Below are 25,326 nucleotides of genomic sequence, written 5' to 3' on the forward strand. Positions count from 1 at the left end.
GCTTTTTAACATGGGGCCATAGTCCAGAGGCAACAGGCGGGCAACCAGGCTCCTCCAATGCAATGTGGCGAGATTGGTCTCGTCACATTTACACACTTTGTTTTAGCCTGAATTTTGCAATTCACTGTTAAATCAAAGCCTCAAACTTGATTGTAAATACATTCCCAGTGTTCTTAGGAAAAAACAACAACCCACAGTCTGTATTTTTATTGTCCAGGGTTTTGTCCTTGGTCCCCCTACTGTTCTTTATATATGCTACCTCCCTTAGTAAACTCATCAGCTTCCAATATCACTTCTATGCGGATGACAAGCAAATCTCTCTGTCCTCTTCTGATCTCTCACAGTCCCTCTTGATTCATGTCTCTGACTGCCTTTCTCGGATATTTCTAACTGGATGGCTGCTTATGGCCTTAACCTGTCCACAATAGAACTTCTCATCTTTCCTGCCTCAAGTATTACTTCTTCCATGTCTGTCTCATACAAGTCAACGGCACTACTCGCTCACTGCCAGGTGTGTGTTTTTTTCACTTCAACTTGTTTTTCACCCCTTATGTCCAATCAATTGCTTCCATCTCAAAAACATCCCTTGCATCCAACCCTATCTAAAGCTTGATGCAGCTAAGTTGTTGGTAAATGCATCTTCTCATGCCATAACTAATGCATTCTGCTTCTCAGTAGAAGCCGAGCTGGCCCCGTTACAGTCTATAATGAATGCAACTGTGAGGCTCGTCTTCCTATCTGTCTGCTTCTCCCATGCCTCCCATCTCTGTCAGTCTTTACAATGGCTAATATTTAGAGCTCAATTTAAAATTCTGGTACTTGCTTACAAATCTCTACATAACGCTGCTCCTATCTTCCTATCCTCACTAATACACAATTAAATTAAACTTAAAAGCTTTTCCCCTTGTACCTTGGTACCATACTTGGTAAAACCAACTCTTCATTTTAAACTATCTAGAAACCTACTTTCCAGTTTCCCCCTGGACAACTTGGGAAGGGGAACATGACTGCTGACCATGCGTAGTGAGCTGGATTAAAAAGGAAAGAAAATAACCCCCTTGCGGGGATAAATTAAGTGTGTCCAGATCGTATCTCAATAGGGGATAACCCTTGTATTATATACAGAAAGAGAGAAAATGATAGTGTAAATCAAAGACCATAGGTCTAGGAAACACTGGTGAGATACAGATCTCAGTTGTCTGTTAAAATTAATAATCTTTAATTAGGTATACATAATCATGAACAAAAAGATAATGAAAGTAATCAAAAAAAAAGAAAAAAAAAATATTATATAGAAAAACGCACCCAGAGGGTGAGAGAGGAGATCTTAAGGGGCTCAGGGAGCTATGGGAAGGGTATAAACATCGGTAAGTGCTAGTATAGATGTATACCTCACTAATAGGAAATATAGGTGGGAGAGACCAGTGACTACTAGTGTTAACAGCTGGTGTATATACAATTTCTTACACCTTGAAACGGGTAAGAAAAGAGTATACTAATATGTCACACTGGCCATAGGCGTGCGCACGGGGTGTGCCGGGTGTGCCTGGGCACACCCTAATCCCCGCGGCACGTCTATAGATTGTCCTGCAGGAACAGCACTGTTATTTGAGCAGGAACGCTGTTCCTGCAGGCACTCAGCGCAACTTAATGTCCCCCTTCCTCCCCCTGTGTCCCCCCTGTCCTTATTAGCCTCTCTCTCCATATCAGCCGCGGCGAGGGAGCTGTGAGCTGTGTGCTCTCTGCTTCCTCTCGCCGCGCGCTGTTTGCTGATGCTGGGAGCCGGAATATGACATCATATTCCGGCTCCCAGCTACTGTAGACAGCCCGCGCGGCGAGAGGGAGCAGAGAGCACACAGCTCACAGCTCACAGCTCCCTCACCGCGGCTGATATGGAGAGAGAGGCTGATAAGGAGAGAGGCGCCCGCCCCACTGGACCCCAGGGACAAGTCCATGCCAGCACTCCAGGTAGGGAGGCTGGGTGGACAATTTTTTTTTTTTATTAAAAAAATAATAATTTGTGAATGTGTGTCTGTATGTGTGTGTGTGTGTGTCTGTGAGTGTGTGTGTGTGTCTGTATGTGTGTGTGTGTGTGTGTGTGTGTGTGTGTCTGTATGTGTGAGTGTATGTGTGTGTGTGTGTGTGTGTGTGTGTGAATGTGTGTGTGTGAGTGTATGTGAGTGTGTGTGTGTGTGTGTCTGTTAATGTCTGTGAGTGTCTGTGTGTGTGTCTGTGAGAGTATGTGTTTGTAAGTGTGTGTGTGTCTGTATGTGTGAGTGTATGTGTGTGTGTGTGTGTGTGTGTGTGTGTGTGTGTGTGAATGTGTGTGTGTCTGTGAATGTGTGTGTGTGAGTGTATGTGAGTGTGTGTGTGTGTGTCTGTTAATGTCTGTGAGTGTATGTGTGTGTGTGTGTGTATGTGTGTGAATATATGTGTGTGTCTGTAAGTGTGTGTGTGTGTCTGTGAATGTATGTGTGTGTGTGCCTGTAAGTGTGTGTGTGTGTGTGTGTGTCTGTGAATGTATGTGTGAGTGTATGTAATTGTATGTATGTGTCTGTGAATATATGTGTGTGTACGCGTATATATATATATATATATATATATATATATATATATACACACACACACACACACACACACACACGTGTATATTATTTTTTTTGAGATCTCCCCTGTCGGCTCATGCAGAGCTGGCGCTATCTGAGTGCCGGCTCTGCTCTTAGCCTCCATGGGCCGGCGGGGAGATCAACGATGTACCTCACCAGCCACAGCAGCATGGAGGGAGGAAGGAGAGGACCCGGGGAGCTCTAGACAGAAGCTCCGCCAGGTTCCTCTCGCGAGATCTGAGCTTTGCCGCGGCAATGCTCAGATCTCGCGAGAGTGAACTCTAGCCCCGCAGGCTAGAGTTCACTCTCCCTTGGACAGCAAGGATCCCCCTCCCTACATAAGGTAAGAAGGGAGGGGGGTTATTTACTAATCTGCCCCCACCTTCACAATCCCTCCAAACATACAGCACCCACACACACATACAGCACCCACACACACACACACACAGCACCTACACACATACAGCAACCTAACACAAACAGCACCCTCACATACACAGACATACACAGACACCCTCACATACACAGCACACAAACAGCACCCTCACACACACAGCACACAAACAGCACCCACACACATACAGCACCCACACACACAGCACACATACAGCACCCTCACACACAGAGCATCTTCACACACACACACACACACACAGCACACAAAGAGCACCCTCACAAACACACACACAGCACCCTTACAAACACACAGCACACTAACAGCACCCTCACAAACACATACAGCACCCTCACACAAACAGCACACTCACACACAGCACACTAACAGCACCCTCACAAATACACGACACAAACAGCACCCTCACACACACATATCACACAAACAGCACCCTCACACACAGCACACTACCCACATAGCACACCACACACACACACACACACACATCAGTATATGTATGTGTGTGTATGTGTATATATATATATATATACATGCGCCGTGTGTTTGTGCTTTAGGGTGCACACCGTAATGCAATTGGCTGCGCACGCCTATGACACTGGCTAATGAATGCCAAACAGAACCACAAGACGTGTAGTCATTTCGAGGTATAGAGACATTAAAGCCTAAAAAAATGGTTACACTAGAGGGTACTGTAACAAGCAGTGTTACATAATCACTCATATAAACACAGGTAAATTACTAAGTGCAAGTAGGACAATCCCCCAATAGAGGGCGGACAGCATATACAATATAGAGCTGGTCCTACAGAGGCACTCAGATACTGACAAATAGTGCAGAGAGAAACCTCCGGTTCAAGAGTAGCAATTACTACTTAGGAGACTTGAATGTCCCCCTTGTAGGTATTACCGGAAAAGTACTGCTTGAAACTAGCCCCAGTGCTGTATACACTGACTGGTCAAAGTAGGACTAATATTGCAGCATATCACACTCTGTCTGTACTAGCAGAAAATCATCAGCTACTGACAAATAATGCAAAGAAAAACCTCCGGTTCAAGAGTAGCAATTACTAATTAGGAGACTTGAATGTCCCCCTTGTAGGTATTACCGGAAAAGTACTGCTTGAAACTAGCCCCAGTGCTGTATACACTGACTGGTCAAAGTAGGACTAATATTGCAGCATATCACACTCTGTCTGTACTAGCAGAAAATCATCAGCTACTGACAAATAGTGCAAAGAAAAACCTCCGGTTCAAGAGTAGCAATTACTAATTAGGAGACTTGAATGTCCCCCTTGTAGGTATTACCGGAACAGTACTGCTTGAAACTAGCCCCAGTGCTGTATACACTGACTGGTCAAAGTAGGACAAATATTGCAGTATATCAGACTATGTCTGTTCTAGCAGAAAATCGTCAGCTAATCATAGTCATAGTACTGCTCCCTTATTCCCTCCAAAATTCTCCATACAGGCCCCAGCTCCTCTTATCCTAATACAACACCCCAAACAGTGTGAAGTGAAAGATTATTAATTTTAACAGACAACTGAGATCTGTATCTCACCAGTGTTTCCTAGACCTATGGTCTTTGATTTACACTATCATTTTCTCTGGATTAAAAAGGATACAAATGTTGCAAATGTCAGTTTTGTAAGATGCTAGGGGAGGGGACTCACCAGTCAGCAGAGACAAGCGACAGGAACAGACTGACTTTGGCGGTATCCTGGACAGCGCAAAAGAAAAGGTTAAGGTCAAGAGTCGCTTTGATGACAAGTGCCGGTTGCCTAGGCTTATGGAGAAAGATTGGGGGAACTGTCTGTTGGGTAACTGCTAAACAGCTGACAGGGTTGGATAATGTTGATGTTAAAGTTAAAAATTTAATAAAGCTGTGGCCGTTGCTCTTATCCACTAAGAAGGTGTCTGCTGTGTTATTGTACATGAAATACATCCTATCCTACCTCTTGTGTTCTTTACCCCACTCCCTTTAGAATGTAAGTTAGTTTGAGGGTTAAATGGGTTAAAATGTATAACAAGATGGTTCTTAGATCCGGTTAGACTGGCCCATATTTACCCAAGTTTATCCCCATAATTCTTCAATATGTGGTGGTAGTGGAATATAGTGGCCACTTTGTGGAGATTCTGGATCCAAAAATGGCTATACCAAATGAAAACTGGCTACAATGAACAACATTGAAACTGTGTTATAAATTTTGCTTTGTCACACGGTTATGTATAGATCACATTTGGTGAAATAGGATTCGTGACTTATGAAAATACAGTTTATTCAGAATATGAGGAGTTAATTGCTAACACTTCCTGCACATAATAATTTATTGCTCCCATTTTAAACATAGTTAAGTTCCATAACCTCACTCTATGAGCCAATGCAATTCAATTTATTGAAGATAACTCTAAATGTTTTTTCTTTGCCTTTCTTGTATATTCCTTTCTTTGAAGCAACCATCCACTCCTAATATCACTTGTTATGTATTCATTGATTTTTACACCTCTTTATAAATATCATTTCACGAGTGTACTTAATAGTGTATTTGTTTTGTCTTGTTGTGTCTTATTGATGTGTCTGAATTGATTGATTTTATCATATTCTTTTTGTCTGTATCCTGTAATTCACCAAGGATGTTTATTTTTTCTTTGATTTAAAAAAATAAAATAAAAAAATATGTGTTAGACATTTTTACAAATATAGAACCAGGAAGAGGAAGCACAAGTTACTTGTTTCTAAGAGATGTAATAATGAATGTATGTGTATAGACTTATATAAGTGTATATTTTTATAATTGTATATATGATCTAGTTAATAATATATAATGCTTTCTATTTCTGTACATGGACAATCTCTCACAATATTTTTTATTTAATCCTCTGTTTTAGTTCGTGCTTAAATTTCTTTCTAATTTCCCTTGTATTATACTGTATTATTATCTTTTGCATATTTTATTCTTGTTAATTATCTTTTTTTTTTTTACCGGTTGGCCTTAATATAGTGGTGTCTTGTATGTTTAAGGAGGTAGGTGGTTATTGCGGTTGTTAAATCTGACAGATTATACCAGATATATGTAGTAGAGAATGACAAGTTGATCCTAATCATTTTTTCAATTCACAAGTTTATATATATATATATATATATATATATATATTTAATAAAAGCCTTCAGTTGAAAAAACTGTTAGGATTGACGTTATAATTTTTTTAATATTATATACGTGTTTTAGACCGGTGTTTTATTGGATTTACATTGTTGTTTCACTTTTCTTTTGTGCTGCAGCATTAACTGTTAATTTCTATATGTGGTTCTGTATTTTTATTTATTTTATTTAATTTACTGTAGAAGTACATATAGTTAAAGTTGCAAACAGCGCTGACGTTGATGTTTATTTTAATGCATTTAAAATATGCAAACATTTAAAAAGCAACATCTAAATCCTTATTGAGGCTTATTGAGGCTTTATGTATGGCAGTATGACAGTGAAGGTAATTTGTTTTCATATGTCCAAGTTGTGATTTGATAACCTGATGGCAATCAGAAAAAATGCTAAACTCATAATACGTACATTAACTATAGTGTTGCACAAAACCCCAGATTTTATCTGACAGTCTCTATTTAATACATTGCATATTACAATTAGCACTATTTTTAACACATCTGTAATATGCAATGATTTCATATTAAATGAATATGTAAAATTCCTTTGAATTATAGTAGTATTGGTGAGACATCTATCATTAAGGGTCTAATTGTAATCAATATTTATAACTAAATTCAGTCCTCACATCATGGAAATGAGTTAAATCAAATAAGAATTTTCTCACGCAATCTCAATGCATTGGAATTCTTGCGATCCATATATCTGCCGTAGAGACAATACAGTAAAGCACCTTTTATTCTGACAATAGAATCAATAAGTTGATTTCAATAATAAATCACTTTCAGTGTGTTCAGTGGTGACGTATCGCACAAAGCCTCGATGAGTCTTAAACAGATGTTAGATTTGTTAAAGGTGCTAAAAATGTCTGCAGTAGACAGTGATGTTTTCTCACAATTTTTTTATTCAGAATACATATTTAATGCTCCTTGAAATGACATCTTATTTGGTATTTATAAATATTGTTCTACCACTGGCCAAAGCAGAAAGCTCTATTTGATTCTGGCTGGGAAACAGTTGCTGATTACACCTCTCGTTGCTCAAGGCAAATGTACAAGAGGGGACTAAATGTCATGGCACGCACACAATCTGTCTGGGAGCTAGTAGAAGGATTTAACTTGAACTTTTAATAAGTTCTCAATGTAAAAATATTCTGTAGAAAAGCATCCAACTACAGATGAATTACCAGTTAATACATGATTCGCAGATTTGTACTTTTTGGTTATTCCACCATGAGGTCCAAATATGGATAAGCTTTTTGACTATAAATACTATGACTATACAAAAAGTCCTGCGCTCAAACTCTCAAACTACTCCTGGGTGGCAGCAATGACACATCAGTCCCAATACAGCGCAGGACTTACCTAATAGGTTTGCCTTTACGTGGCAGGTGAGCTTACACTTAGATGGCCACTGGAGTGGTACTAAAAACCTCCAGCTATTTAAACATGCATAGCAATTTGTGGTAGTGCGTAAGTAACTCTTTTCTTGGGTTTTTATTATAAATAGTATAAACCCAAAGCAGGGAAACCAACGTTTCAAAGGTAGAGAATATCAGTTCAAAGGGCCCTTATCACAGTGATTGCAGGTGTAGTCGTGTTGCAGGGTCCTAATACAAAGAGAAAGGTGATAACGCACAAACACAGTAATATTTTTTACCTTTTTACATGTAAAAATGTAGGTCCAATTCACAGTTATAGTTATTTAACTGTGGACCCTGTATGCAATATTTTAGTCAACAGTTAAAGAACTATAACTGTCAATTGGACCTACATTTTACGTGTAAAAGGGTAAAAAAAATATCACTGTGTTTGTGCGCTATCACCTTTCTCTTTGTTTGTGGTTTCTATTTGGAGTGTATTGTGTGACTATACACTGAGGTGGTAAAAGCTGCACCAGTTTGTGTTTTTTAAGTTTAGTGCCTGATTCCCCTTCTACTGTTTGTGTGTTCTTTGCAAGGTCCTTATGTTTATTTGTCTTGCTATATTCTTACTAGGAACAAGGTATACTACAATGATAACAAAATATATATGTTTTTAAAGTTAGTGTTACTTTGTTGGTTTAGATGTCTGCCTAGTTTGCTACCAGTTTAAAAAATTAAACAAAATAAAAAATCCAATCCAATCCAACGTGTTCTCCATATTCAGCCTGATCATGATTTGTAGGATAATGCTGAATATGAGGGCATTTATGTTGTCTAAGAAAGGGACAGACAGACAACCCTATTCACCAACGCTACAACATTAAGATGTAGTGGTTTTGGTACACAGAGTGCCCATTTCAGGAATGTATGTTCAGCAGGTACCAAACTAAATTGAGTGCTCTCAGGGCCGGTGCTAGGATTTTCAACTACACAGGAGAAGATACATTGTGCCACCCCTTCACCCCCAAATATGCATATACTACATTTACACAGAGGCTCCACCTACAAACACAAAGATTATCGCTTTGGAACTTCTTATAACGCATTCATGCAACACAATACTTTGCATGAAGGACACATATACTGCAGATCTGTAGTTTCATCTGCCCTTCTCTGCATTTCCTAGAATCCCTCGCTGTGCTCTTGTGTTCCTGGCCTGCGTGCCGACATGGTGACACAAATCATGGACAATTGCATCGTTTGCAACACCCAATTACGTTTTGGAACCATGGTAGTGACAATAATGACATCATATCCACTAATGCAATAAAATACTAATCTTGACCACTGTTCAATGGCCTTTTGTGGTTTCCACTATCCCAATAGAACATCAATGATTTAATAGTGTTTCTCTGGTATTTTGACTGGGGCTGTCCTGACTATTCTGATCTCTGTTACTCTTTGACTCAGCTCTGTCTATAGTTTTTTTTTTTTAATAATCTGCCCTTGAGTTTTGACTTGGTATTGTCATGTATAAAAAGGGGCATTAACTCTTCGACTGATAATATAATTTTGCCTCTTTATAAATCAGACCACATCTTGAATATGCTGTGCAATATTTGGGCACTTGTTCCAAAGAATGATATTATTACTCTAAAAAAAGCACAGAGGCGGGCTACAAAATTAATAAAAGGAATGAATAATTTTGGATATTTATTTATTTTATTTATTACTGCTATTTATGAAGCGCCAACAGATTCTGCAGCACTGTACAATTAGTGGAGAACGTACAATATACACAGACAAATACAAGAGGTAGAGAGAGCCCTGCCTGTAAGCTGATATCTAGCCAATGAAGCTCTTTTATACAAAGTGCTTAGCTAGATGGCCCGTGAGCTTACAATCAAAAGGATACCATGGGGATTTGAGACAAGAGGTAGCAGGGAAAGTTTGGAGGTGATGGCTGAAAGAGTTAACAGAGAAGCAGCTATTGGCAAAATATAAAGGGAATGAAGAGGTAATTGAGTGAGAATCTCAAACAGCTGGTGGGATATGCTATATATTTAGGGGGAGCCTGGGTGGGCAGTTGGGAGAAAAAAATGCAGCTCTTAACTGAGTTTCAGTGTGAAGTGAGGCCTGAAGAACAGAGAAGGAGATTGAACAGTCATATGAAGGTATTTACAGCTGGGAGGAGAATAGGAAAGAGAGAGGGGAGGGGGAGGGGAGGAGGGTAGAGTAGCCATGTGTTATTTACTATTGAAATGTTTAGCAACCAAATTCGATCACCCAAAATATTAATATGGTTAATAAGAAAGGTTAACAAATTTAAACCTCTTTAGTTTAGAAAAACAAAGCATCAGAGAAGATATGATAACATTATACAAACATATCAAGGGCCAATACAAACCATTGTCTGGAAATCTATTCACAAGCAGTACTATACATAGGACACAAGGTTACTTGTTTAGACTGGAAGAAAGGAGATTTAGTCTAAGGCAAAGGAAAGGTTTCTTTTTAAATTAAGAACAAAAAGGATGTGGGATTCTCTGCTTGAAGAAGTGGTTTTATTAGAGTCTGCACAGAAGTTTAAACAGCAATTAGATGCATACTTCTATAATATTCAAGGATATCATTTTGCAATTGTAGCGTAATAGCTTCTTGATCCAAGGATAAATTTGACTGCCATTCTGGGGTGGAATTTTTTCCTTGTTTGTTGCAAAAGTTGAAGTGCTTCAAACTGGGGTTTTGCCTTCTTATGGCTCAACAGCAAAACAACAGATGTGATGAAGGCTGAACTTGATAGACACATGTCTCTTTTCAAAGAAAAGAAAATGTTACTTGCGCTTTTTCCTTAATCCCTATGTATATTTAGACAAATGGAGGTCATTTAGTTGCTCCAATGGCCATTGGAGGGATGCCCGCCTGCCAACGTCAAGGCAGACCCCCCCTAAGCGGGTCCTAACACTGACCCTTCAGCCTGCTTCCTTGAGCTTCTGGCAAAGATATCTCTAATGAGACAGAAAGGGGTATTTTTTTATATACACCCCTTTACTTATTAACCCTTAATAGGGAACACATGGGATGGGTAGCAGCATTGTAACCAGGCTGTGTGATACAAAGTAAATACAAATACAAAATGAGAAGTCCTGCGCTAAAGCAGCAAGGACTACAACACACATCAGCCCCAATATATAGTAAAAACCAAAGAAAAGAAAATGTTACTTGCGCTTTTTCCTTAATCCCTATGTATATTTAGACAAATGGAGGTCATTTAGTTGCTCCAATGGCCATTGGAGGGATGCCCGCCTGCCAACGTCAAGGCAGACCCCTCCTAAGCGGGTCCTAACACTGACCCTTCAGCCTGCTTCCTTGAGCTTAGGGGGGGTCTGCCTTGACGTTGGCAGGCGGGCATCCCTCCAATGGCCACTGGAGCAACTAAATGACCTCCATTTGTCTAAATATACATAGGGATTAAGGAAAAAGCGCAAGTAACATTTTCTTTTCTTTGGTTTTTACTATATATTGGGGCTGATGTGTGTTGTAGTCCTTGCTGCTTTAGCGCAGGACTTCTCATTTTGTATTTGTATTTACTTTGTATCACACAGCCTGGTTACAATGCTGCTACCCATCCCATGTGTTCCCTATTAAGGGTTAATAAGTAAAGGGGTGTATATAAAAAAATACCCCTTTCTGTCTCATTAGAGATATCTTTGCCAGAAGCTCAAGGAAGCAGGCTGAAGGGTCAGTGTTAGGACCCGCTTAGGGGGGGTCTGCCTTGACGTTGGCAGGCGGGCATCCCTCCAATGGCCATTGGAGCAACTAAATGACCTCCATTTGTCTAAATATACATAGGGATTAAGGAAAAAGCGCAAGTAACATTTTCTTTTCTTTGGTTTTTACTATATATTGGGGCTGATGTGTGTTGTAGTCCTTGCTGCTTTAGCGCAGGACTTCTCATTTTGTACATGTCTCTTTTCAGCCTGTGTAACTATTTAACATCTTAGGACTGGTAATACACTCACTATCCTGTCCATGCTACATAGGTTAGGTGTTGGTTTAAGCTCTGTGTTTTCAGTCCTTTTGTTTTATGTCAAAATCTTAAAACAAAAGAAAAATGCAGAATCAGGAATGGAAGGCCAAATATTGAACACTTTTAGGAAATCACCAAATATAACTACTATAATCTCAGTGATATTCAATGGGGGGCACATTAGCCATGAAAACATGTAATGTTTAGTAAACAGAAAACTATGTAAAACAAACTCACAAATAGATTGCCAAAAACATAAAAATGTGCAGAAACTCCTATTCCCTGTATCCTGTCGGAGCAAAAAAGTCTGACAAGAAGATGAAATGAGAAGTGCTGCTGATTATCAGTCTTCCTCTTGCTAGATTGAAAAACTATTTTTGTTTTTGGACTCTATGATTGTGGTACTAAACCAGTTGAAAGTATTTGTGGATGCTTGCTACCTTGCTTGCTCCCTCTGCTGGACCAGGGTTTCTACATAAATGTCCCTCGTGCTTGCAGAGCCATTCACAAACAAAAACAAACAAGCAAACAAAAATATATAATCCTCTAGTAAATTTTGAAAAAAAGTTGTCTGGACAAAGGTCCTGTTTATCCCTATCTGTGGGATGTGCCGGTAAATGAAAATGTACCTGTTGGGAATTGAGAACACCACACATAAGGATTAAATTGGAAACAAAATATGAAAACAGAATGCTGTATTGTGCCAAGAGACAACGTTAAGCAATGGGGAGGGCAAAAGCTGAACACTAACTGACGTGTTATGTCTGTGGGTCAGAGACCTCATCCAAAACTTCCCACAATTACCAATTCATTCAAAGACAAATTCTTTTTGCAGTTTTTTTGTTTTTTTAACAATTTATCTAAAAATTCATGTACTTCTCCAATCTCATAATTCATTGCTGCTTCAAAGATAGAATGAATGTATTGATTGAAAAGTTCAATACACCACAGGCTTAAAAATCTTAAATAGATTAGCTATTGGACTTACTCACAGTTTGTCTTTTAAAAGTATAAAAAAGAATCGATTGGCAGAGTTTTATAAGAACTCGGGCTCTGCTTTGTTTCCTGTGGTCTAACTATTCGGAAAAAACGTTAAATCCTCACAATTTAAATTGTGGAATAAAACGTAAGTTTTATGCACAAAAGGTCTTATGAAGAAATATTTTCTTTACTTTCTGAAGAAAGGTGATGTAATTGAGCCATTTTTATTTTGCAATGGTTAGGGGAAAGCTAAAGTGCAAGTTGTAAAAACAACTATTAAATATATTATGCATCATGAACACTCATACATTTAGATAGTTTTTAAGCTGCAGGCAGGAGCCCTAATATTTACCATTAAAGAAGCCCTGGGATGTGGAACACTAATTACATTTTCAGTTCAGGGAAAGTAGTATTGGATGGAGATAAAGCGAATAAAAGGAACACAACAAAATAAGACGTAAATATAGATGCGATTTAAAGCTTGAAAGCATATAAAAATAAAACGATGTAAAAGAAGGCTCCAAAACAGAATAAACATAAAAGAATCCACGTAAGATATAAATTGTATTTTATTAGTTTCTCTGAAAAGAACTTCATGAAAACTGCAGTTAAGTTTGACTAACATGTGGTGGGATTTATTTGTCTATAGGATGATATAAATGCAAGGATATACTTGTTGTTGTGCACAAATAGAGGACTATACCAAATTTTTGCACTTTTAACTCTGCCATTTAATATTGTTTGATATAGCTGGCAATTACTACTTCTGTGAATGGATAGCTTAAGTCAAAACCCTCCCTTACCACTCTCATATTGGCCAAAGTCTGATGGCTAATTTGGAGTTTCTCACCGACATCAGCTGAGCGGCAGCATGGTACTTTTGCGGTCAGGGGAGTCCGATTTTTCATCTAATCTTCCGAAAATGGGTTTATATTGACCACGGAGAAAGTGCTGTAAAGAAGACCTGTAGTGGTTATAGTACTAAGAGTGAGCCCTTTAAAACTAAATTAATCAAGTTGTAAAAATCAAAGAATGATAAACAAAAAAGCTCAAGTCTTTATTATAAAATAATGTAAACAACAACAATTGTGCTTATTAACCCATTAAGACCGGAGGGCGTACTATTACGTCCTTTTAAAAGCGGCTCTAATAGTAGTAATAGTACGCCCTCTGTTTTTTTGTAACTTACCCGGTCGCCGGCGATCCCACAACGACGGCGATCACGGTTGGGGGGACTCCCAGGGAGCCCCCCGCGACACGTCTGCTCTCTTCAGCCCCCCACCCCGGCCATGTGAGAGTGAGGTCCTTACGAGGACCTCACAATCACATGGCCGGTATAGCTGGCTGCAGCAATGCCAGCAGGGGGACTAACTGTAATGACAGTTAGTCCCCCTGCTGGCTGAAAATCAAATTAAAATAAGTTCAAATAAGTGTAAAAAAAAAAAATATATACTTAGATCATATATATATATATATTATATATATATGATCTAAGTATATATATACACATATACACACACACACATACACCGTCTAGGTGTATTTTAATATTAATATATATATAATTATATATATATATATATTAATATCAAATTACACGTAGACTGATACTGATTAAATATATATATAATTATTGTTATATATATATTTATATATAATATAAAAAAAATATATGTAAATACGTAAAAAAATAAATTAAAAAAATAATTAAAAATAAAAATATTAAAAAATATATAGATGTGTTTTATTTAGTTCAAACTGTATTGTGATATTAATATATATATATATATATATATATATATATATTTATATCAAAATACACGTAGAATGAAATAATATATATATCTATATACATAAATATATACGTATATATCACAATATATATACCTATATATAAATAAAAATATTTAAAAAAAATTATATATACCGTATATACTCGAGTATAAGCCGAGTTTTTCAGCACATTTTTTGTGCTGAAAAACCCCAACTCGGCTTATACTCGAGTCAATAGTCTGTATTATGGCAATTTGCATTGCCATAATACAGACTGGGGGCTGTGGGGGCTGGCAGAGCTGTAACTTACCTGTCCTGCAGCTCCTGTCAGCTCCCTTCTCCTCCGCGACGTCCGTTCAGCACCTCGGTCAGCTCCCAGTGTAAGTCTCGCGAGAGCCGCGGCTCTCGCAAGACTTACAGTGGGAGCTGACAGAAGAGCTGACCGGATGGCGCGGAGGAGGAGGGAGCTGACAGGAGCTGCAGGACAGGTAAGTAAACTCTCTGCCAGCCCCCCTCTCCCCCCACTGAACTGCCAATGCTGGACCACCAGGGAAGGAGAGCCCCCCTCCCTGCCATATATCAAGCAGGGAGGGGGGACGAAAAAAATATATATTAATAACAATAATGAAATTAAATAATAATAAAATAATAATAATAATGAAATTAAATAAAAATAATAATAAATAATAATAAAAAAAATTAAAATAATTAAAAAAAAATAAAATAATAAAATTTTTTTTTTAAAAAAATTGCCCACCCCCCACCAAGGCTCTGCAACACACACACACACACACACACACATACCCACACACTGCACTCATACACACACTGCACTCATACACACACACTGCACTCATACACACACACTGCACTCATACCCACACTGCACTCATACCCACACTGCACTCATACACACACACTGCACTCATACACCCACACTGCACTCATACACACACTGCACTCATACACACACACTGCATTCGTACACACACTGCACTCATACACACACACTGCATTCATACACACACACACTGCACTCATACACACACTGCATTCATACACTCACACTGCATTCATACACACACACTGCATTCATTATACACACACTGTAAATAAATATTCAATTAATATATTTTTTTTAGGATCTAATTTTATTTAGAAATTTACCAGTAGCTGCTGCATTTCCCACCCTAGTCTTATACTCGAGTCAATAAGTTTTCCCAGTTTTTTGGGATAAAATTAGGGGCCTCGGCTTATATTCAGGTCGGCTTATACTCGAGTATATACGGTATATATATACGTATATATACACATATGTATATATATATATATACATATATTAATTCTACACATATATTTATGTAATAATTTTACATAATTAGGTATCCTAATTAATTACAATTAGCGGGACCTGCCTGACAACCCATGCCGAAAGTATAGGGAATTTAATTTGCTAGCACTATATTTAACCCTATAACTTTCCAAGACACCATAAAACCTGTACATGGGGGGGGGGTACTGTTTTACTCGGGAGACTTCGCTGAACACAAATATTAGTGTTTCAAAACAGTAAAATGTATAACAACGATGATATCGCCAGTAAAAGTGAAGTTTTTGCATTTTTCATGCACAAACATCACTTACACGGACGATATTATTGCTGCAATACTTTTTACTGTTTTGAAACACAAATATTTGTGTTCATTGTGTTCAGCGAAGTCTCCCGAGTACAACAGTACCCCTCATGTACAGGTTTTATTGTGTTTTAAAAAATTACAGCGTCAAATATTAGGCTTGTGTTTAATTTTTTTCACATTAAAATTCGCCAGATTGCTTACATTGCCTTTATGACCCTATGGTAGCCCAAGAATGAAAATTACCCCTATGATGGCATACTATTTGCAATAGTAGACAACCCAAGGTATTGCAAATGGGGTATGTCCAGTGTTTTTTAGTAGCCACTTAGTGACAAACACTGGCCAAAATTGGCGTTTTTTGCATTTTTCACACACAAACAAATACTAACGCTAACTTTGGCAAGTGTTTGTGACCAAATGGTTACTAAAAAAGACTGGACATACCCCATTTGCAATACCTTGGGTCGTCTACTATTGCAAATGGTATGCCATTATGGGTGTAAATGTATTTCCTGGGCTACTATACAGTCTCAAAGGCAACGTAACCAATCTGGCGTATTTCAATTTCAAATGTAACGTGCTATATTTGACCCTGTAACTTCCCAAAACACCATAAAACCTGTACATAGGGGGTACTGTTTTACACGTGAGACTTTGCTGAATACAAATATGTGTATTTTATTGCAGTAAAAGCAAACAGTATTATGACATTGACAGTTAAAATGTCATGTAGAACTAAAAAAATCTTATTTTCTCCCATTTTTTTCATATTAAATTATGTTTCATAGCTAAATATTTGATATTAAATGAAAGCCCTGTTTCCCCTGAATAAAATGATATATAATAAGGGGGGGTGCATTTAATATGAAAGAGGTGAATTACGGTTGGACAGACATATAGCGCAAATGCCAGGTTTTGTTTACATTTTGTTTCGTTCACAACTTGTACATTTGGCTGCGGTGTTAAGGGGTTAATACTTGATTGCCAAAACAAAGCCATTCAGTCACAGTGCATCATCTGGCTGGCTTTTTGACATCATTAGTAAAGTCGCTAGGAAACTTTTGCAGGAATGGAACGTATCACAGGATGCATTGCATGTGCTTGACTTTCCAATCTAATCAATCAATCAATCAATCAATCAATCACAATGCAGAATACTCTCTGGACACTTTTTAGAGCCTCAGCTATTGGGTCATAGAGTCACAGTATACAGTTGCAAGAAAAAGTATGTGAACCCTTTGGAATGATATGGATTTCTGCACAAATTGGTCATAAAATGTGATCTGATCATCATCTAAGTCACAACAATAGACAATCACAATCTGCTTAAACTAATAACACACAAAGAATGAAATGTTGCCATGTTTTTATTGACCACACCATGTAAACATTCACAGTGCAGGCGGAAAAAGTATGTGAACCCCTAGACTAATGACATCTCCAGGAGCTAATTGGAGTGAGATGTCAGCCAACTTGAATCCAATCAATGAGATGAGATTGGAGGTGCTGGTTACAGCTGCCCTGCCCTATAAAAAACACACACCAGTTCTGGGTTTGCTTTTCACAAGAAGCATTGCCTGATGTGAATGATGCCTCGCACAAAAGAGCTCTCAGAAGACCTACGATTAAGAATTGTTGACTTGCATAAAGCTGGAAAGGGTTATAAAAGTATCTCCAAAAGCCTTGCTGTTCATCAGTCCATGGTAAGACAAATTGTCTATAAATAGAGAAGGTTCAGCACTGCTGCTACTCTCCCTAGGATGGGCTGTCCTGTAAAGATGACTGCAAGAGCACAGTGCAGACTGCTCAATGAGGTGAAGAAGAATCCTAGAGTGTCAGCTAAAGACTTACAAAAGTCACTGGCAAATGCTAACATCCCTGTTAGCGAATCTACAATACGTAAAACACTAAACAAGAATGGATTTCATGGGAGAATACCACAGAGGAAGCCACTGCTGTCCAAACAAAACATTGCTGCACGTTTACAGTTTGCACAAGAGCACCTGGATGTTCCACAGCAGTACTGGCAAAATATTCTGTGGACAGATGAAACCAAAGTTGAGTTGTTTGGAAGAAACACACAACACTATGTGTGGCGAGAAAGAGGCACAGCACACCAACATCAAAAGCTCATCCCAACTGTAAAGTATGGTGGTGGGGGCATCATGGTTTGGGGCTGCTTTGCTGCGTCAGGGCCTGGACGGATTGCTATCATCGAAGGAAAAATTAATTCCCAAGTTTATCAAGACATTTTGCAGGAGAACTTAAGGACATCTGTTTACCAGCTGAAGCGCAACAGAAGATGGGTGTTGCAACAGGACAATGACCCAAAGCATAGAAGTAAATCAACAACAGAATGGCTTAAACAGAAGAAAATACGTCTTCTGAAGTGGCCCAGTCAGAGTCCTGACCTCAACCCGATTGAGATGCTGTGGCATGACCTCAAGAAAGCGATTCACACCAGACATCCCAAGAATATTGCTGAACTGAAACAGTTCTGTAAAGAGGAATGGTCAAGAATTACTCCTGACCGTTGTGCACGTCTGATCTGCAACTACAGGAAATGTTTGGTTGAAGTTATTGCTGCCAACGGAGGTTCAACCAGTTATTAAATCCAAGGGTTCACATACTTTTTCCACCTGCATTGTGAATGTTTACATGGTGTGTGCAATAAAAACATGGCAACATTTCATTCTTTGTGTGTTATTAGTCTAAGCAGACTGTGATTGTCTATTGTTGTGACTTAGAGGATGATCAGATCACATTTTATGACCAATTTGTGCAGAAATCCATATCATTCCAAAGAGTTCACATACTTTTTCTTGCAACTGTATATTTTAAATGACCAATCAATATAGTTGATGAAGAATATATTGGTTTCGTTTTTGGGTTATTATTAATTATTATTATTATTAATTATTATTATTATTATTATTATTATTATTATTATTATTATTATTATTTGCAATATAAAAGCTATATGCTGCATGGTATAGCAATCATTTTTTAGGGACCATTTTTACCTAATGTTCTCTTTCTCCAGACCTGCTTATGCTATAGTTCTAGAATTGCATAAATTTTCATTCATTTGCATTTTTTGAGCATTAAACTATGGGACAACTGGTTCAGGTCCTGATATCTGCAATAACTGTAGATGTGCTGTGTCCATGCTCTCATCCCCCCCTGTAGTTGTTTGTGGATGTAGTTTTATTGTTGTGTTTTTAACTGTTCCTTTTTATTTTATTACTAGATTAATTTGACCCAAAAGAGAGCCACAGGTACTTTAAATTTATGGAGCAGGTGAACTGGGCATTGTCTGGTCCTCTAGTCATTAGACTTGGGGTTCATGAGTATCAGGGTAAAGCAGACTCAGACTTGTTGCAAATAAGACCATTAAGGTAAAGATGAACTTATCTTCTATTGAAAGGAGGACCACATTTAATAATAGGTCAGCATCCCAAAACTCCAGTCACTATTTGCCATATCCACCAAAACCCTAAGCCCAGCCAATTCATAATTACATATACACACAAAATTACTCCAGTCTAGACTATCAATTGACTCAATCCCACATACTCAAAGATCAGACAAATCTGCCCAGTTCAGTCCATCAGCTGATCAACTAAAATCTAAATCTCTATTTCCTTGAAATGATTAAGGAGTGTAAAAGTAATGTTCAGTAAGCTCGATAATTTATATTCGTCACGTTTGGACTTCATTATAAACTTTTAACCTTGACCCTGCAAAGTGACACTTGGTTTATAATTGACTTTTATTGTAATACTGGCTTTTTCTTCTTTATTGCCCGGTGTACTGAACTCATTCTGATTGACTTTTCTTCTAGTCCAGTATTTCCCTACCCAGTCATCAAAGCCCACCACTGATCAAGGCTCCTTCTTCTGCACTGTATAGACATCCAATGCTGTTGCACAAACCTTAGATTGCAACCTATGATGGTGTACAGCTTTTGTACCAAGGGCAAATCCATTTGTCGATTCTTGCCAACAAGTGACATCTCTAAAGCAAAATTATATCTATTTATATGGGGAAAACATTGTGTTTTCACTGATTAAACTTAATTTATTAGGTAGCTCGCAATTTAACCACATTTAACCAATTTCATTATTTATTTTAAAGTTGGCTGAAAGTCATTTAAAATAATTTTTACATTAATCAATATCGCATTGACTTCTAAAAATATGGAGTCAAGGCATATATAATTTTGAATGTATTATCAATTCATTTAAAATGAGAAACCACACCAGTTTTCTTTTAGTGACATTTCCTGTGTATTTATCAAAGCCAAGCATTAGTGCCGTATTGACATTTAGCTGATATTGATATACAGTATTATATATCCCAGACTCTAGACACATTGACTGCTGCTCAAAGAATTATTTGTTCCAAGTACTAAAAGTATTAGCTCACTGTGAAAATTAATGCAAAAATAATCCTGTCAGTTTGAAATAGCATTTCCAAGCCTACGTTTAAAGCAAAAACATGTTGGTACTTTGCCTTTCTCTGTACGTTGTGGATTGCATCTATACTTCTCAAGATAATCCAAGGTAGTATCTACTTTCAAACTGCTATGTAACAATGTATATAGTGATGTCGCGAACACAACATTTTCGGTTCGCGAACGGCGAATGGGAACTTCCGCAAACGTTCGCGAACTGGCGAACCGGGCGAAACGCCATTGGCTTCAATGGGCAGGCGAATTTTAAAACCCACAGGGACTCTTTCTGGCCACAAAAGTGATGGAAAAGTTGTTTCAAGGGGACTAACACCTGGACTGTGGCATGCCAGAGGGGGATCCATGGCAAAACTCCCATGGAAAATTACACAGTTGATGCAGAGTCTGGTTTTAATCCATAAAGGGCATAAATCACCTAACATTCCTAAATCACAATGGATATGGATTGACACCTGACATATGACAAATTGACACCTTGACATATGGATTGACACCTGTCCTCAGAGACCCTGATACACACTGACACAGAGCAGAATAGGGACTGTTCCCCTACATAGGGTCACTTGGCAGATATGGATTGACACCTGTCCTCAGAGACCATGATACACACTGACACAGAGCAGAATAGAGACTGTTCCTCCTACATAGGGTCACTTGGCAGATATGGATTGACACCTGTCCTCAGAGATCATGATACACACTGACACAGAGCAGAATAGAGACTGTTCCCCCTACATAGGGTCACTTGGCAGATATGGATTGACACCTGTCCTCAGAGCCCCTGATACACACTGACACAGAGCAGAATAGGGACTGTTCCCCCTACATAGGGTCACTTGGCAGATATGGATTGACACCTGTCCTCAGAGCCCCTGATACACACTGACACAGAGCAGAATAGGGACTGTGCCCCCTACATAGGGTCACTTGGCAGGTATGGATTGACACCTGTCCTCAGAGATCATGATACACACTGACACAGAGCAGAATAGAGACTGTTCCCCCTACATAGGGTCACTTGGCAGATTTGGATTGGCACCTGTCCTCAGGGACCCTGATACACACTGACACAGAGCAGAATAGGGACTGTTCCCCCTACATAGGGTCACTTGGCAGATTTTGATTGACACCTGTCCTCAGGGACCCTTATACACACTGACACAGGGCAGAATAGGGACTGTTCCTTCTACATAGAGTCACTTGGCAGGTATAGATTGACACCTGTCCTCAGGGACCCTGATACACACTGACACAGAGCAGAATAGGGACTGTTCCCCCTACATAGGGTAACTTGGCAGATTTGGATTGACACCTGTCCTCAGGGACCCTGATACACACTGACACAGGGCAGAATAGGGACTGTTCCTTCTAGATAGGGTCACTTTGCAGATATGGATTGACACTGTCCACAAGGACAAGCTGCAGGCTTCCTGGCAGGGCCCAGACAAGGTGGTAGAGCAGGTTTGTGATACCACCTTTGTGATCGGTGCGGTCACAGGCACGGGAGGCAAGCGCATGCTCCATGTGAACATGCTCAAGCCATACCACGAGCGCACAGAAGAGGTAACCGCGATCTGTGCACCTGCCACTGAAGATTATGATAATTTGCCACTCCCAGATCTCCTAGACCAAGAGGGCCAGAGCGGAGACCTGGGAGAAGTACAGTTAGGAGAATGGTTAGACCTCCAGGAGCGAACCCAGGTCCAAAGACTAATCCAGGACAAGGGGGCCACATTTTCCAACCTACCTGGGTACACTCCTTTAACCACTCACAAAGTTGAAACCCTAGACCAGACCCCCCTTTGCCAAACCGCCTATCGCATACCCGAAGCAGTTAAAGAAAATATGCGGAAAGAAATTGAGGAAATGATGCAGTTAGGGGTGATAGAACACTCTGACAGCCCCTGGGCCTCCCCGGTAGTACTAGTACCAAAACGGGACGGCACGACCTGTTTCTGTGTAGACTACCGGAGGCTAAACGATAAAACAACCTCAGACGCCTACCCTATGCCCCGGATAGACGAGGTTCTAGACAAAATTGCCAGAGGCCAGTACCTCACCACAATAGATCTGTGCAAGGGGTACTGGCAAATTCCATTAGCCGAGGACGCCATCCACAAGTCGGCATTTGTCACCCCGTTTGGCCTGTATCAGTTTAAGGTCATGCCATTCGGGATGAAGAATGCCCCGGCTAACTTTCAGAGGATGGTAGATCGGCTACTGGATGGGTTTCAGGAGTATGCCTGCGCCTACTTGGATGATATAGCAATTTTTAGCTGCTCCTGGCCCGAACACCTGACCTACATAGGAGCCGTACTAGACCGGATTAGGGAGGCCGGACTGACCCTAAAGCCCAGTAAGTGCCATATAGGAATGGCAGAAGTTCAATACTTAGGGCACAGAGTCGGGAGCCTGCTACAGAAACCAGAACCCGCTAAAATAGAGGCAGTCGCCAAGTGGCCAACCCCCCGCACTAAAACCCAGGTCCTCGCATTCCTGGGTACCACAGGGTACTACGGGAAATTCGTAGCTAATTACAGCACCCTAGCTAAACCTCTCACGGATCTAACACGTAAAAACCTCCCCAAGATAGTAGTATGGGCCCCAGAGTGTGAACAGGCCTTCCAACAGCTCAAGACGGCGCTCATTAAATCACCTGTACTTTCTGCTCCTGATTAGTGATGTACCGAACTGTTCGCTGGCGAATAGTTCCCGGCGAACATAGCGTGTTCGCATTCGCCACTGCGGGCGAACACATGGGCGGTTCGATCCGCCCCCTATTCGTCATCATTGAGCAAACTTTGACCCTGTGCCTCACGGTCAGCAGACACATTCCAGCAAATTAGCAGCAGACCCTCCCTTCCACACCCTCCCACCTCCCTCCCAGCATCCATTTTAGATTCATTCTGAAGCTGCATGCTTAGTGAGAGGAGGGAAAGTGTAGCTGCTGTTCATTAGATAGGGAAATTGATAGCTAGGCTAGGGTATTCAGTGTCCACTACAGTCCTGAAGGACTCATCTGATCTCTGCTGTAAGAACAGCACCCCAAAAAGTCCTTTTTAGGACTAGAACATCAGTCTGCTTTTATTTTTATTTTTTTTCTGTGTAATGTAATTGCAGTTGCCTGCCTGTCAGCTTCTGTGTCAGGCTCCCAGTGCATACTGTGCCCATTTGCCCAGTGCCACCACTCATATCTGGTGTCACAATAGCTTAAGCTTGACATTTAAAAATATTTTTTTTTTCACTGTAATAGATTGAAGAGCATTTAGTTGTCTGCCAGCTTCTGTGTCAGGCTCAGTGGATACTGTGCCCATTTGCCCAGTGCCACCACTCATATCTGGTGTCACAATAGCTTAAGCTTGACATTTAAAAAGAAAAAAATGTTTTTCACTGTAATAGATTGAAGAGCAGTTAGTTGTCTGCCAGCTTCTGTGTCAGGCTCAGTGGATACTGTGCCCATTTGCCCAGTGCCACCACTCATATCTGGTGTCACAATAGCTTAAGCTTGACATTTAAAAAGAAAAAAATGTTTTTCACTGTAATAGATTGAAGAGCAGTTAGTTGTCTGCCAGCTTCTGTGTCAGGCTCAGTGGATACTGTGCCCATTTGCCCAGTGCCACCACTCATATCTGGTGTCACAATAGCTTAAGCTTGACATTTAAAAAGAAAAAACATTTTTTCACTGTAATAGATTGAAGAGCAGTTAGTTGTCTGCCAGCTTCTGTGTCAGGCTCAGTGGATACTGTGCCCATTTGCCCAGTGCCACCACTCAGATCTGGTGTCACAATAGCTTAAGCTTGACATTTAAAAAGAAAAAATTTTTTTTCACTGTAATAGATTGAAGAGCAGTTAGTTGTCTGCCAGCTTCTGTGTCAGGCTCAGTGGATACTGTGCCCATTTGCCCAGTGCCACCACTCATATCTGGTGTGACTATAGCGTGCCTTTAAAATCAAAAAAAGTGTTTCACTGTAAGCTAGTAGCAGTTAGTTGTCTGCAAGCGTCTGGGTGTCAGGCCTTCAGCGTGTGCTCTGCCAACCTCAGCAAGTGTAATTTGCCACTCATATCTGGTGTCTGTATAGCGTGCTTTTACAAAGCAAAAAAGTTTTTCAGTGTAAGCTAATAGAAGTCAGTGTCCTTCAAGCTGGTGTGTCAGGCCTTCAGCGTGTACTCTGCTGTTATGGTCGTGACTTAAATATGAATATTAATTTAATAATATATATAATAATTAAGCAACAAATAAAAACATTACTATTTTTTTAGAGTTCGGTATTATGGTTTATTATATAATAGGAAATACACAAAACATTGTAGTATTAAATGTATATTTAATATAATTATAATAACAATTAAACAAATGCTAGCAGAATGTCAATTTACTACAATAATTACACAATACAAAACTACAACATATTACTTACACGGCTCCAGCCTGTTTGGCTGGAGCTATACAGTCAGCTACATGTTCAATCAATGCAAGCAAAGGGAAAAAAATGACTGAATTCCTCCTACTATTTGGTTTTATCCAGAAAGTAGGCTGGCCTGTGATGTCACTGCCAGAAGCACATGAGTTAGCACACTGACCCCTAGTGGTGCCTCTAAAGCATTAAGCTCATTATGCTTTACTGACATCTAGTGGTGCGTCTAAAGCATTAAGCTCATTATGCTTTTTTATGACAAAAAGTCATTAATTAATAAATACCATTACATCTGCCAACCTCAGCAAGTGTACTTTGCCACTCATATCTGGTGTCTCTATAGCGTGCATTTAAAACCCAAAAACTTTTTTCACTGTAATAGATTGAAGAGCAGTTAGTTGTCTGCCAGCTTCTGTGTCAGGCTCAGTGGATACTGTGCCCATTTGCCCAGTGCCACCACTCATATCTGGTGTC

Source organism: Pelobates fuscus, chromosome 3 (genome assembly GCF_036172605.1).
Source record: "Pelobates fuscus isolate aPelFus1 chromosome 3, aPelFus1.pri, whole genome shotgun sequence".
Classification (NCBI taxonomy): Eukaryota; Metazoa; Chordata; class Amphibia; order Anura; family Pelobatidae; genus Pelobates; species Pelobates fuscus.